Source organism: Dromiciops gliroides, chromosome X, assembly GCF_019393635.1.
Source record: "Dromiciops gliroides isolate mDroGli1 chromosome X, mDroGli1.pri, whole genome shotgun sequence".
In the NCBI taxonomy this organism is placed as follows: domain Eukaryota; kingdom Metazoa; phylum Chordata; class Mammalia; order Microbiotheria; family Microbiotheriidae; genus Dromiciops; species Dromiciops gliroides.
This window is the reverse complement of record NC_057867.1, coordinates 3,432,130-3,447,072: the sequence shown is the minus strand read 5'-3', so window position 1 is coordinate 3,447,072 and position 14,943 is coordinate 3,432,130. Positions and strand designations below refer to the sequence as shown.

Genomic DNA, 14,943 nt, shown 5'->3' with positions numbered 1-14,943 from the left:
TCTTCCTCTACCCCTTATGCCCAACCACCAGGCCCAGTTGTCAGAAGCCAGCCTATGAAGAGAATACCAGAACACAGGTACAATGAGACCCTCTATTTCTGGGCATTGTCATTATAATGGAGAAAATTAGGAGAGAAGAAAGAATCCCTCACCTGTGTCTCTGTGTCTCCCACAAAACTACAGTAAAGAGACAACCGATGGTTGGCCGAGAAAGAAGACACTTTCACATTTCCAGGACCCAGCCAATAGGACTAAAGCAAGGAGATAATCAGCAAGAAGAGGATAATATTCCCCATCTCTCTCTCTCTTGCTCCCACTATCTTTTTCTCTCCCCTCTCCCCACTCCTTCTCCTTCTCTTTTCCCTTTCCTCATCCTTTTAATCTTTCCCTCCTTAGAAGGACCAGCTTATTGGAAGGCTGGCTATGAACTGGGTACCAGATGCCAGGTATAAGGAGACCCTCTTTATTTCAGGGCCTTGTTACCAAATTGGAGGAAATTATATATTAGAACAGAGACTGACACCTGTGTGTGTGTGTGTGTGTGTGTGTGTGTGTGTGTGTGTGTGTGTGAGAGAGAGAGAGAGAGAGAGAGAGAGAGATTGTCTCTGTCTAGCAGAAAATTAACCAGCATATGAATACGGGGGAAGGTGGGGGGGGGGAATAAAGATAAAGACACTCTTTTCTGGGGTTAGACCAACAGGATCAATATAACAGGCTAGAAGATTATCTTTCTCTCCCTCCCTCCCTCCCTCCCTCCCTCCCTCCCTCTCTCCTCCTTTCTCCCCCAAGAAGAGAGAGGACCAGTGTGTGAATAGAGGGTAGGAGAGGGAAGAGGAAGACTCTGTTTTCCAGGGTCCGACCAATAGGACCACAGCAAAAAGATAATGGGCTGGAAGTGAGACATTTTCTTTCCCTCTCCCTGTTTCTCTTTCTTTTTTTTCTTCCTCTTCTACTTCTTTCTCTTTCTCTTCTTCTTGCTTCCTAGGCCCCAGCTAGCAGAAGGCGGACTGTGAAGAGAGTATTAGATCTGAATGAAGAGACTCTTCATTTCAGGTCCTTGTCAAAAGATTGCAGGAAATGATGTGGGATAGAGTTCTTCAGCCATATTTCTTTTTCTCCCTCTCTACCACAAAACTCCAGCATAGGGATGAGCAGTATGAGCAAGGGAGAAGACTCTGTCTCTTTTCCAAGTTTAGGCCAATACATCAACAGCAAAGACTTAACAGGCTGGAAGAGGAAGATTCTATTTCTATTGCTCTCTCACGCTCTCTTCCCCTTCCTCTACCTCTTACCTCCAGCCAGCAGGCCCGGTTGGCAGAAACCAGCCTGCGAAGAGAATGCTAGAAGAAAGGTCTGATGAGACCCTCTTTATTTCTGGGCATCGTCATTTTATGGGAGTAAGTTAGGAGAGAAGGAAAAATTTCTCACCCATGTCCCTCTGTTTCTCCCACATAACTACAGTAAGGAGAGGACCAATGTTTGACCAAGGAAGAAGACATTTTTGCATTTTCAGGATCCAGCCAATCCTGGCTATAAACTGGGTACCTCTATTTCAGGGTCTTGTCGCAAGATTGGAAGAAATAATGTATTGGGACAGAGACTGACACCCATCTCTCTCTCTCTCTCTCTCTCTCTCTCTCTCTCTCTCTCCATCTCCATCTCCATCTCCATCTCCATCTCCCTTTCCCTCCCTCTCCATCTCCCTTTCCCTCCCCTGTCTCTCCTCTGTCTCTCTCTTCAGAAGAAGAGTATACAGTATATAAATAGAAGGTAGGAGAGGGAAGGGGAAAACTCTATTTTCCAGAGTCAGACCAATAGGACCACAGGAAAAAGATAATGGGCTGGAAATGGGACATTCTCTTTCTTCCTCTCTCCCTCCCTGTTTCTCTTTCTTTTTCTCTTTCTCTTGCTTCCCAGGTCTCAGGTTGCAGAAGCCTGACTGTGAAGAGAATACCAGAAGACAGGTATGTTGGGACTCTATTTCTGGGCATTGTCATTATATGGAAGCAAATTAGGGGAAAAGGGAAAATCTCTCACCTATGTCTCTCTGTCTCTCCCACAAAACTACAGTAAAGAGATGACCAATGGTTGGCCAAGAAAGAAGAGGATAATATTCTCCATCTCCCTCCCTTCCTCTCCTCTCCTGCTCCCACTTGCTCTTTTTCTCGCTCCCCTCTCTTCCCCTTCCTCATCCTTTTTGTCTTCCCCATCCTTGGATGAATCAGTTTGTCAGAAGCCTGACTGTGAACAAGATACAAGATGCCAGGTATGAGGATACCCTCTTTATTTCAGGACCTTGTCACCAGATTGGAGGAAATTATGAGGTGAGATAGAATCTCTCACCCATCTCTATGTCTCTCTCTGTCTTTCTGAGTCTCTGTCTCTGTCTCTGTCTCCCTCCCTCCCACAAAAGTACAGCAAAGAGATGACCATTATATGAGCAAGTGAAAAGACTTTCTTTACCATGGTCAGGCCAAGAGCATAACAACAAGGAAATAATTGGTTGGAAGAATATTTTCTTTCTCTCCCCCTACTCTCTCCCTCTGTTTCTTTTTTCTTCTTCCTTGGAAGGATCAGCTAGCAGAATTTTGACTGAATAGAGTGCCAGAAAACAGGTGTGGGGAGATTCTATTGCTTGGTATTGCCACCATAAGGGAGGAAACTATGAATTGTGACAGAGGCTGCTACCTATTTCTTCCTCTCTCACCTCTCCTCCTTTCCCCCTCTCATCTCTTCCACTCTCACTTCTCCCTGTTTCTTTTTTTATCTTACTCTTCTACTTCTTCTTTTTCTTTCTCTTCCTCTTGCTTCCCAGGCCCCAGCTAGCAGAAACCTGACTGAAGAGGCTCTCTTTATTTCAGGGCCTTGTCACAAGATTGAAGGAAATTATGAGGTAGAATAGAATCTTTTACCCATGTTTCTCTCTCTCCCTCTCTACCACAAAACTACACCATTGTGAGCAAGGGAGAAGACTGTCTCTTTTCTAGGCATAGGCTAATAGGCCAACAGCAAGGAGATAACAGGCTGGAAGAAGAAGATTCTCTCTGTCTTTCTCTTGCTCCCTCTCTCTTTTTCTCTCTAGCAAAGAGATGACTAGCATATGAGTACAGGGGAGGGGGAGAAAATGTCTCTTTTCGAGGGTCAGACCAAGAGGACCAAAACAGGACCAAAACAAGGAGATAACAGGATGGAAGAAGATTATCTCTTTCTCAGTCTCTCTGTCTCCCTCTCCCTCCCCCTCCCCCTCTCCCTCCCCCTCCCCCTCTATCTCTATCTCTTTCTCTTCTTTCTTTTGTTCCTCTTCATCTTCTGTACCCTGGACAGGCCCATCTAACCTGACTCTAAAGGGGGTTCAAGAAGACAAATAAGGAAGACCCTCTTTCTTTGTGGGCCTTGTCACTGTATTGGAGGAAATTGGGACAGAGACTGCTCACGCTTGGGTATGCTCTCTCTTCCCCCTCCCCCTTCTCCCCCTCTCTCCCTTTCCCTCTCCCTCCCATTCTCCCTCCCTCCCATCCTTTCCCATTCTCTCCCCTCACCCAACCAACAGGACACAGAGAGAAAATCAAGTGATGCCTCCCTGGCTCTGACAAATAGGACAAGATGCCCTCATTGTTTCCATGGTGCCATCCAGCAGGTAAAAGCATAATACCAGAAGGAGAACCTCTATTTCTTCATGGCCCAGGATGTATGACTGTTGCTGTAAGAACACAGTGTACAAAAAGCTCATCTCTCCTCCCTTCCTCCCTCCTACATTTGCACTGGCTCACACTCTCTCACTCTGTCCCCCACCCCACCCGCTTCCCAGCAAAGAGATAACCAGCTTGTGAGTGTGGGGGAGGGAGCGAAAAGGAAGACTCTCTTTTCCAGGGTTAGACCAAGAGGACCACAGCAAGAAGATAGCAGGCTATAAGAGGACGATTTTCTTTTGTGTGTTCTCTCTTCCCCTTCCATATCAGAAACCTGGGCTGTGAACAGGATACCAGATGCCAGGTATGACAAGACCCTCTTTATTTCAGGGCCCTTGTGACCAGATTGTTGAAAATTATGACAGGGGACAGACTCTCTCACCCCTATATCTCTTCCTCTCTCCCACATAACTATAGAAAAGAAGTGATTAATGTGTGAGCAAGACATAAGGCTCTTTGTCTTTTCCAGGCTTAGGCCAATAGGACCATAGCAAAGAGATAACAAGCTGGAAGAAAAAGATATTCCCTCTCTCCCTCTCTGCCTCTGTGTGTGTGTGTGTGTGTGTGTGTGTGTGTGTGTGTTTTGGTCTCTCTTTCCTTCTATCTATTTTTCTTTCTTGCACTTGCTCTCTCATTCGCTACCTGGCCCTAGCCAACAATACTTCAGTAAAGAGATGTCTAGAAGAGATTGAATCAGGAGATGACAAGAAGATGAGATGTGCTTTGGCTGGAAGTGTCTTGTCAAGAAGTTGAGAAGAGGAGAGGAACATTGAAGATTGAAGAAGATACTCTTTTTCCCTGGGTCAAGCTGGCATATCCTGTGGCAGAGACTTTTTCTCCCTCCCTTTGCTGCAGCTGTCAGGATTATGATGAGGAGATAGGGTGAGTACCAGTTTTCTCTTTCTAGGTCCTGTAATAAGAACCAAAATGAAAAGATAAATAGTGGAAAAGGTTTTGACCAAGTCAGAAGACAAATTATTGAAGGGTGTTGGGATAATTCTCTTGCTCCCTCCCCTTTGACGTTGCCAGTAGAACCACACCAAAAAGACAACTATTGGAGAGAGGAGTGAGACGTGGGTCTTCACATATATTTCTAGGTTTTAAAGTCCATATATCTTGAGTCTCTGAGTCTATATCTAGAGGTAAATACATCTAGAAGTCTAGGTCTTAAAAGCTAGTCTTTTTTTCAAGTCTTGAGGTCTACAGAACTAGAGATCTAGGCATGGAAACCTAGAGGACTCTAGAGCTAGACACTGAATCTCTGGACAACAAAATCCCCACACTTAGATATGGACATTTAGGAAACACAATTTCAACACATAGAAACACACAATGAAGGAAATCCCTAGAGCCTTAAAGACTACAGAGAGTAAATCCCAAGAATTAAGACAGCTAAAGCCTTAGAGATCTAGAAAATTGGAGATTTAGAAATTGTTACCTGGGAGACTAAATCCCTATACTTAGACACCTAGATACTTGAAAGCATCAGGAACTATAGATCTAGATACACAAAGAACTAGAAACTTTAGAGCCTAGGGAACTAAATCAGCTAAAACAGTTCCTTGTATCTCTTAGAGATAAGACCTTTATCAGAGAAACTTTGGTGCAAAGATTTTCCCCAACTAATTGCCTTCTCATTTTAATTGCTTTGGGGGAAAAAAAACTTTTAATTTTATGTAATCAAAATTATCCATTTTATCTCTTGTGATAACAAGGGATCTCTATCCCTTGTTTGACCATGAATTCTTCCCCTAGCCATAGATTTGAAAGGTAATTTCTGTCTTGCTCCCCTAATTTGTTTACAAGGTGAAATTTTAAATCTGAGTCATGTATCCATTGGAACTGTTGAAGTGAACTGTATCCCCTCCCCCCAAAAAATAAATAAATGAAGTATAAACTGTATCCATTGGAACTGTTGAAGTGAACTGCTGGTTTAAACCTACTTTGTGTCAGACTGATTTCCAGTTTTTCTCAGCAATTTTTGTCACATTGTGAGTTCTTACCCTAGTAGTTGGGGTCTTTAAATTCATCAGATAGTAGAACACTAGGTTCACTTGCTTCTGTATGTTGTATACTTAGTCTATACCAGCAATCAACCTCTCTTCTTTAACCAGTAACAAATAGTTTTCATAATAACTGCTGTGCATTAGAGTTTGAGATCTGATGCTCCTTAGACTCCCTTCCTTCCCACTTCTGTCACCATTTTCCTTGAGATTCTTAATCTTTTGTTCTTAGAGTTGAATTTTATTATTACTTTTTCTAGCTCTATAAAATAATCCTTTGGTAGTTTGTTTTCTATGGCATTGAATAAGTAAATTAACTCAGGTAGAATTGCTATTTTTATGTAAGACTGCTCATGAGAAATTAGTATTTCTCCAATTATTTAGGTCTATATTTCCATGAAAACTGTTTTGTAGATATGTTTATATAGTTCCTCTATGTATCTTGGAAGGTACACTCCCAAGTACTTTAAATATTCCACAGTTATTTCAAATGGAATTTCTCTTTTTTATTTCTTAGAGGCATCTATGTGATGCAGTGGATTGAGAGCTGAGCCTGGAGTCAGAAGGACCTGAGTTTTGGGAGGCAGAACCAAGATGACAGAGTGGAGACAGCAATCCAGCCAAACTCTCCCAACATTCCCCTCCAAACAACTTTAAAATAACGTGTCAAAATTGAATTCTGGAACAGCAGAGCCAGCAGAGGTCAGGGTGAGTCATTTTTCCAGCCCAAGACAACTTAGGAGGTTGATAGAAGAGGTCTGTGACACTGGGGTAGAAGCCAGTCTGGAGTGTACATGGCAGCAACACCAATAGTGGGCTCTAGAGGCAGGTATGACAGTGACAGCTTCAGAGAACCCTCAGCCCAGAGACTGTAAGGGGATTGGACAACTGGTCAGAATGAGATTCCAGGGCAACCTGAGATGGTACTGAGTACAGGAATCTGTTGCATTACCCATATGCAGTTCTGGGCCACAGTTCCATGGCAGAGAGGATTACTAGCACTTGTGGCTTCAGAGGCCCTTCCTGGGTAAAGACCAGGAATGTAATGATCATACCTTTACCCAGATCACACCACCTTGGAAGCACCAAAAATTTATAGTCCCCTAGAACTAGCTCTTGAGAACAGAGCCCAGATTTAACACAAAGGAAAAAATGAGCAAAAACCAAAAAAGAACCTTACCATAAAAAGCTACTGTGGTGACAGGGAAGATCAAGACACAAACCTAGAAGAAGAAAACAATGTGAAAACAGCTACAAACAAAGCCTCAAAGAAAAAAAACTGCAAATTGGGCACAAGCCCAACAAGAATTCCTAAGAGTATTAAGGAAAGAGCTAATAATGATAGAGGAAAATTTGGGAAGAGAAATGAGAGTGATGCAAGAAAATTTTGAAAACAGAATGAATAGCTTAGTAAAAGAGGCACAAAAAAGTACTGAACAGAATGGCACCTTAAAAAGCAGAGTTACCTAACTGGGGAAAGAAATACAGAAGTTCACTGAAGAAAATAATTCCTTATAAATTATAATTGGACCTAGGTTTATATCCCAAAGATATCCAAAAAAAGAGAGAAAGACCTATTTGTACAAAAAAAAACTATTTGGGGGCAGTTAGGTGTCACAGTGGATAGAGCACTGGCCCTGGATTCAGGAGGACCTGAGTTCAAATCTGGCCTCAGACATTTGACACTTACTAGCTATGTGACCCTGGGCAAGTCACTTAATCCTCAATGCCCCACCAAAAGAAAGAAAGAAAGAAGTGATAGCAGCTCTTTTTGTAGGGGCTCAGAATTGGAAATCATAGGAATGTCCAATTGGGGAATGGCTAAATAAGCTGTGGTATATGATGGTGATGGAATATTATTGTGCTGTAAGAAATGACAAGCAGGATGATTTCAGAAAGTCCTGGAAAGATTTGTATGAAGTGATGCAAAGTGAAGTGAGCAGAACCAAGGGAATATGCACAGATACAGCAATATAATTTGATGAAGAAGTATGAATGACTTAACTACTCTCAACAATACAATGATCTAAGAAAATTCCAAAGGACTAATGATGAAGTATACTATCCATCTCCAAAGAAAAAACTGATGTTGATTGAACACAAACTGAAGCATGCAATTTTTTACTTTCTTTCATTTATTCAAGTTTTCTTATACAAAATTACTAATGTGGCAATATTTTACATAATTGTATATGTATAACCTATATCTAATTGCTTACCAGGGGAAGGGGAGGAAGGGAAGGAAGGATGAAATTTGGAATTCAAACCTTTAAATAAAGGAGTATTTATTGGAAAAAAAGTTATAATTAGGCAAGTGAAAATTAATGACTCCATGAGAAATCAAGAAACAGTAAAACAAAATCAAAAGAATGAAAAAAATAGAAGAAAACATGACATATTTCATTTAAAAAAACCAATTGAGCTGGAAAATAGATTAAGAGATAATTTAAGAATTATTAGACTAGGAGCAGCTAGGTGGCGCAGTGGATAGAGCACCGGCCCTGGAGTCAGGAGGACCTGAGTTCAAATCCGGCCTCAGACACTTAACACTTACTAGCTGCGTGACCCTGGGCAAGTCACTTAACCCCCATTGCCTCACTTAAAAAAAAATAATTATTAGACTACTGGAAAGCCATGACAAAAAAAGAGCCTAGCTATCATATTACATCTCAGAACCAATGCCCTTTACTTAGGGTAATCAGCTTTGATCCCTTATCCCTCTTTTCTTCCCCTCATACAGAATTCAGTCACAGGTTCTTAACCTTTCTTATTTCCCTTTTAAATTCTTTCCCAATCCACCAGAGAGCTGATGTATTTAACTTTTTAAAAATAAGGCTTTGTGCTTTCCTCTACTTTTTTAATCTTTGTTTTCATATTTCTAGTTATCTCATACAGTCTTAACATCTGATTGATCCATTCTAATTTTCAAGAAGTCTGTTAATTGGATGTTTTGCACCTCTTGTGCCAAGTCTCTCTCCAAGTCTTTCTTCCAATGTTCTCATTTCTTTTCCATTCTTTGTTCTAGAAAACAGTTTTGTTTTACTCTAACATATGCACTGCCCTAATAATGCAGTCAATACATTCCCAGTAATCTTTCTTGAGCATTGTCAAATTGCTATCCACCAAGGTTTTGTTTTTAAATATTTAATCCCATTTCTAGGTAGAAGCAGCATTTGATACAAAGAACTGGTTTTTGACACTTCCTGATAAGTGTGCAATTGAACTTTTAACTATGTCCACATTTGCCTTTCATTGATAAAAACAATTTATGCATTGTGCCATTCAAAAATTCACTGTATAGAGGAACTTAATTTTTAAATTTTACACTATAATATTATAAATAAATCAATGACAGTACTTTAACCTTTAAACATTTCTTCAGAATCTCTTCAGCAATAGAAAATAAAGTCAGTGTTTGCAGGCTTGTCTTCTTTTTTTTTTTTTTTTTTAGGGAGGCAATTGGGTTAAGTGACTTGCCCAGGGTCACACAGCTAGTAAGTGTTAAGTGTCTGAGGCCGGATTTGAACTCAGGTACTCCTGACTCCAGGGCCGGTGCTCTATCCACTGCGCCACCTAGCCGCCCCAGGCTTGTCTTCTTAAGGTAATAACAGAATATTTTCAAAAGAACAAATGTCATTCTCAAATAAGGATAATATGAATATTGTAGGAGTTTTGTGCATTTTGTGCAATAAAGTCATTGTTTGCAGGCTTGTCTTCTTAAGGTAATAACAGAATATTTTCAAAAGAACAAATGTCATTCTCAAATAAGGATGATATGAATATTGTAGGAGTTTTGTGCATTATTAAATTTAGTACATTTTCCCTTTCTCTCCCTCCCACCTCTACCCACCCTATATACCTTTAGTACCAAATGTACTTTCCACAGACCTGAGTGTACAAACCCATCACACATTTCTAACTTTGTGTCCTTATAGCAGGACCTGTGCCCCAGAATGTTTACTAGATATCTTACTTCATCCCATAAGCCAATCTAATCTTCAAGATCAAAATCAAATTTATGCCTAGATTTTCATTTTTTATCTCTTCCATCATTTCTTCTAGGTATTAATGTAGTCTGTTTAAAAATCTGTTCTACACACACACACACACACACACACACACACACACACACACACACACACACGTTTTTCTTTGATTTAATCATCTCGTCAGTTCTAGTTCCTCAATTGAGGTTTTTGCCAGGGCTAGGCCTGACCCTCTCCTGAACTTTTAGGTGGAAGGTCACCTGAGTTCTTATGCCTCCTTGGATTTTTGAGGTCCCTGGACACAGAGTCTTATAGAGTATAGGGATCTTGTCTCTGGTGACAAGGAGGAAGGAAGACAGTACTTTTCTCTTGCCCACTGGTTGCCTTTTTGTGCAGTTATAAGGTGGCATATTTTACTTGTTATAGTTTTTTTTTAGTGGGGCATTGAGGGTTAAGTGACTTGCCCAGGACCACACAACTTAGTAGGTATCAAGTGTCTAAGGCCGGATTTGAACTCAGGTACTCCTGAATCCAGGGCTGGTGCTTTATCCACTGCACCACCTAGCTGCCTGCCTTGTTATAGTTTCTTAATGGATTTCTTGATTATTATTTAGCCTGGTGAGAACTTCAGGGTTTGCTGGAGTAGATACATGATGGTTTGGTGGCCTGCCTCCTCTTCAGGTGGCCATCTTGGCCAGAAGTCCTTATAGCAGCAATTCTGTTCTTTTAATGTCACCCATTTTCTTCTTTTCTGCCAGATTTTCCTCTACTTCAGTACTTTTATGTTTCAAAACTTTTAATCTCCTTCACTTCTTTAAAGCAACTCTCCATCATAGAGTCAATATTTTTCTTAATCTGCTAATTGAGTTTTTAAAATCCTGCATTGAGCACTAAAGGTTCTAGCCTTTATCCATTCCTAATTTTTTCTTTTACAGATTTCATTTCTATTTTGAACCATTTTGGAGTTTCTCAGTGTTGTTCTGGGTTGTTCTGAAAATCCACAGGTATTCTTTTATTCCATCAGGAATTTTTTACTTTGCTTTGTAATATTTTTAAAAGAACTTTGTATTCTCTCTGATGATTTACTAGTCATCCTTCGGTTTTTAAATCCTTTCAGTTAATTTATCTGCTTGTGCTCTGGTCTTTTTCTTGAAATCTTTGATATTTCAGTCTTTTCTTTAGTTCCCCCTTTCCTTACTTTCTGGATCCTCCTTCTTTGCATTTTGGGCTGTAAGGCTGTCTCGTTCTTCTCACAGTAGGAGACAGAGAAGCCTATGTTCCTGCTCTGGGTACCCTTTAGGAGGACAAGACCGATCCTAGCTTGGTTTCAGTCCCCTTTTCTTCAGGTTCAGCATAGTCACACACTGCCTCCCCACCTCCATCAATTCTTCCCTTGGTTGTTGTTTCTTTCACAAGGCTGGGCTGTTGTTGATTTTGTGGGGTAGAGTGAGGGCAAGGTCTTCTTGTTCCTCAAGTCTTTTGACTGAAAGCACATTTTTTTGCTCATCAAATTTGCAAAAGATACAAAGCTTATAGAGATAACAGACTGGATGAAAGAGTCAGGATATAAATAGATTATTACTTCTCTTGGTTGGGTGACATGAAGCTTGGGGCTCTTTAGATTTTCTTTAATCCCTAAAACACCAAAGCTTAAAATAACAGGTACCTGATATTGTCAAACATTAATACATTTAGAATAAAGCCCGTGACCCCATTCTTGGTGGTATTAAAGACACAAACCAGGAATTCCATCTTCTCAAGCTTCAGTGTCCCCAGACTATTTAGCAGGATATGATTGAAGTGCTCTACCTGGGATATTACTGCAGATTTAATTTCTGCCAGGTTGAGTACCTCCCTGAGTAACTTGCTCATAAAATTTCAATAATGGTCAAAAAGAATCCTGGTAGTTAAGCCATACAATAATAAATATCCCTCCCTTAACACCAGGTAATATGGTCAGTCACCACTGGGTGCTGCTCATGTGCTTCTGCCCTCCAGAAGAAATCTCAAACTGTGCTGCCCTTTTCTATGTCACTTTTTTCTATGGGGATGTTCTAGTGGGGATTCTGTTATGTCTAAGTTGGGCTAAATGGTCTCAGAGGTCCTTTACAACTTCCAAATCTATGTTATAGGTCAGTGGGCTATTGTCTATTTCCTCACCAGAACTGAGCTCTATACACTGTCTGAAAACTTTTCAGCAACAACCCACCTTAAGGGGGGCAAGAACTTCAATTTGTAGATGAGATAAAATGGATTTTTATATTTGTTTAGGAGTTTTTAACCCCTAGCATATGGTCAATTTTTTTTAAAAGGTGTCATACATGACTAAGAAATATGTATACTCTTTTTAATTGCCTTTCAGAAATTGACAAATATTTATCATTTCTAGCTTTTCTAAGAAAAGTCTTCATTCTCATTTATCTTTTTGTTAGACATGTCTAGGCTTGAGGGGGGATACTACGGGATTAGAATTTTGCTTTCTTTTTCTCTGTGTAATTCAATTTGCTTTTCCTTTGAGGACTTAGATGCATTATCCTTTAGTACATATTGTCAAGCCATACACTAATAAATTAACTATCAACATTTAGCTATGGTCTTTTTAAGTGTAGTGTAGTTTCCCTATTTACCCATGTCTATTTTTATTGTTGCCTTGTCTGAGCTCAGAATTGGCATGTGGTAATTTTAATGACATCAAGGAATAAAGGCCCATCTTTTAAATTTTAACATCAGTGTTCTTTTCATGAAATCATATGGCTTTTGAGTCACCAGATACCACAGACTCCAAAGAACGAAAGTGTGGGGTCACAATCTAATGACCCTCAAGGAGGACCCACAAGATTGGGAGTATAGGGATGGTTCAACCTTTAGAAAAGTCAAAACATCATAAATCATGTTAATAATTTTTAAAAAGTTAATTGATTATATCAATAGATATAGGAAGAACCTGGTAATATATAACCCTCATTTTTGTTAGAAAAAATTAAAATTTTAAAAAGTACAGGAATAAAAGGACTTTCCTTATTGTGATTAGAAGATTTTCTGTCATCTCCACCATTGAGATAACAGATGGAAGGTGCTTTGCTAACCTTCAAGAGTAGTAGAAATGGTAGCTAGAGTTATTTGCATATGTATAGAGTTCTACAAATATGCACTATAGTAATCAGAAAAGAAAAATCAATTGAGGCAATATGCATATTACTTTAGGCCATGGTATCAAATGCAAAACTCAAAGGCACATCAGAAAATCACCAGTTCTCATTGTCTATGTTGTTGTGATTTTACCTCCCCAATGACACTGGAATCTAGTTCAGCTGTGCTGGGACTTTTGGGGGCCACCTCTGCTGGAGAGCACTCCAGAGATTTAATGGAAACAGTAACTAGCTCCATAAAGTACTCCATTATAAAAGCAACCATCTGAACAAGTTCTCCACTGTCAGACGTAGCTTAACTTTCCTTTGTTACAAATGTCCAATGACATGGAGGAATTAGGCCAAGATGTGATTTTTTGTTTGCTTTTAACACCGTCATCTTTTTTTTTTTTTTTTGGAAGAATGGGGAAAAAATGATGTGATTTCTTCGGCTTTATCCTAAAGTGGCAGACCAAGGAACAAGTATTGAAAATTGTGAGGGAGTCAATTAACCCTAACTGCCCAATAGTGAAGGCAGCAGGCACTGAGCTTCCCTTTTCTTCAAGCAAAAGTGGGACAACCATGTGGGACCTGTTGTTGACCATGGAGACCCCATCAGACCCTGACTTGCTCATGGATTGGTTGGGTGAGCTGGTCAGTTCTAAGATTCTGTTCCACATATGTGTCTGGACTCTGTCTGCCCTTCTGTACCAAAGCCCCACAATTTCTGTCCATCTCTTCTCACTGGTTGTCCATTTCTCTCTTGCTTTTTCTTTGTCCATCTCTATCTTCATGTCTGGCATCCTTTTTCTGGTTGTCTCTCTGTGTCAACCTGCCTCTTTGTCTCTGTGTGTATCTCCTGCTTCTCCTCTCCCCTTCATCCCTCTGTCATCCCTTCTCCACCCACCTTTTTTTGGGGGGGATTACTGAGTTCATCAACTCTCCTTGATTTAATTATTATCCCTATGCAGATGAGGCCCAGATCTATATGTCAAACCCCATCCTTTCTCCTGAGCTCCAAGTCAGGGTGGATAGAGGACAGGCCTGGGACCCTGGCACACAAGGGAAGGATCTTCCAAGCTTAAAATGTGGCAAGCCAATTTGGCCTCTATAGACAATCAGCTTGGGCAGAGCCAAGCCAGATGGCGGAGAGAAGCCAGGAAGTTGCCTGAACTCTAAGTTTTCCTCAAAAACATTAAATCAAGCCTCTAAACAGATTCTGGAACTACAGAACCTACAAAAAGACAGACACAATCTTCTTACTTGAGATAATTTAGAAAATTTCAGGAAAGGTCTGTCTCACTTGGGTGAGCTCAGCTCAGTGGCACTCCACGGAGGGGGTCTGGGCAAGTCAGCAGGAAGCTCCTGATCACAGCATAAATAAGTCGCTGAGACCCTTTGTCCTGGCTCAGAAGGCTGGTGGCACAACAAGCCATTTGTGAGACCTGCCATCCCTGGCTGAGAAGGCAAACTGCCAGTTAGAGAATAGGCATGACTTAGCCAAGCCATCTCAACACTGGGAGCAAGCCCAGGGTGGTGAGAAATTCAAAAGCCACAGAAGCCTCAGAACAGAAAGCCAGTGACCTGGCCCCTATCCCCCAGCACAAGAAGCTTGCAACAGTGACCCCTGTGCCCCAGGAGCAGACCTCAACTTTATAAGTTTAAAAATAGGATACAATATAAGTAAGAAACAAAAAAAGGACCCTTAGCATTGACAGCTTCTATGGTGAAAAGGAAGACCAAAACACAAACTCAGATGAGTTTTTCTGATGCTGACTGAGAGGAGCAGAACCAGATGAGTTTGTCAAAATGCCTACAAGTAAAGCCTCAAGTGGGAAGATGATCTGGTCTCAAGACCAAAAAGCCTTCTTAGAAGAGCTCAAAAGGGCTTTTAAAAATCAAATGAAGGGGCAGCTAGGTGGCGAAGTGGATAGAGTGCCGGCCCTGGAGTCAGGAGGACCTGAGTTCAAATCCGGCCTCAGACACTTAACACTTACTAGCTGTATGACCCTGGGCAAGTCACTTAACCCCAATTGCCTCACCAAAAAAAAAAATCAAATGAGAGAGGTAGAAGAAAAAACGGAAAAAGAAATTAGAGTTATGCTGGGAAAAGAAGCACAAAAATTGACTGAAGAAA

The 14,943-nt window shown here is 40.7% G+C and overlaps 1 protein-coding gene across 6 annotated transcripts in view; it reads left to right on the top strand.

Moving 5' to 3' along the window:
- CXCR3 (C-X-C motif chemokine receptor 3) overlaps positions 1 to 14,943 on the top strand; it is a 71,473-nt gene that overhangs the window by 48,925 nt on the left and 7,605 nt on the right. For 3 of the 6 annotated variants that reach the window (XM_043973855.1, XM_043973856.1, XM_043973854.1), the window contains exons 30-32: positions 1,918 to 1,964; positions 2,071 to 4,571; positions 6,210 to 6,400. The gene's annotated coding sequence lies outside the window, so the exon portion shown is untranslated. Of the gene's footprint in view, positions 1 to 1,917; positions 1,965 to 2,070; positions 4,572 to 6,209; positions 6,401 to 9,143; positions 9,208 to 9,235; positions 9,294 to 10,613; positions 10,683 to 13,228; positions 13,461 to 14,943 lie in introns of those variants that run through there. The other 3 variants (XM_043973851.1, XR_006353843.1, XM_043973853.1) reach the window with 3 other exon arrangements.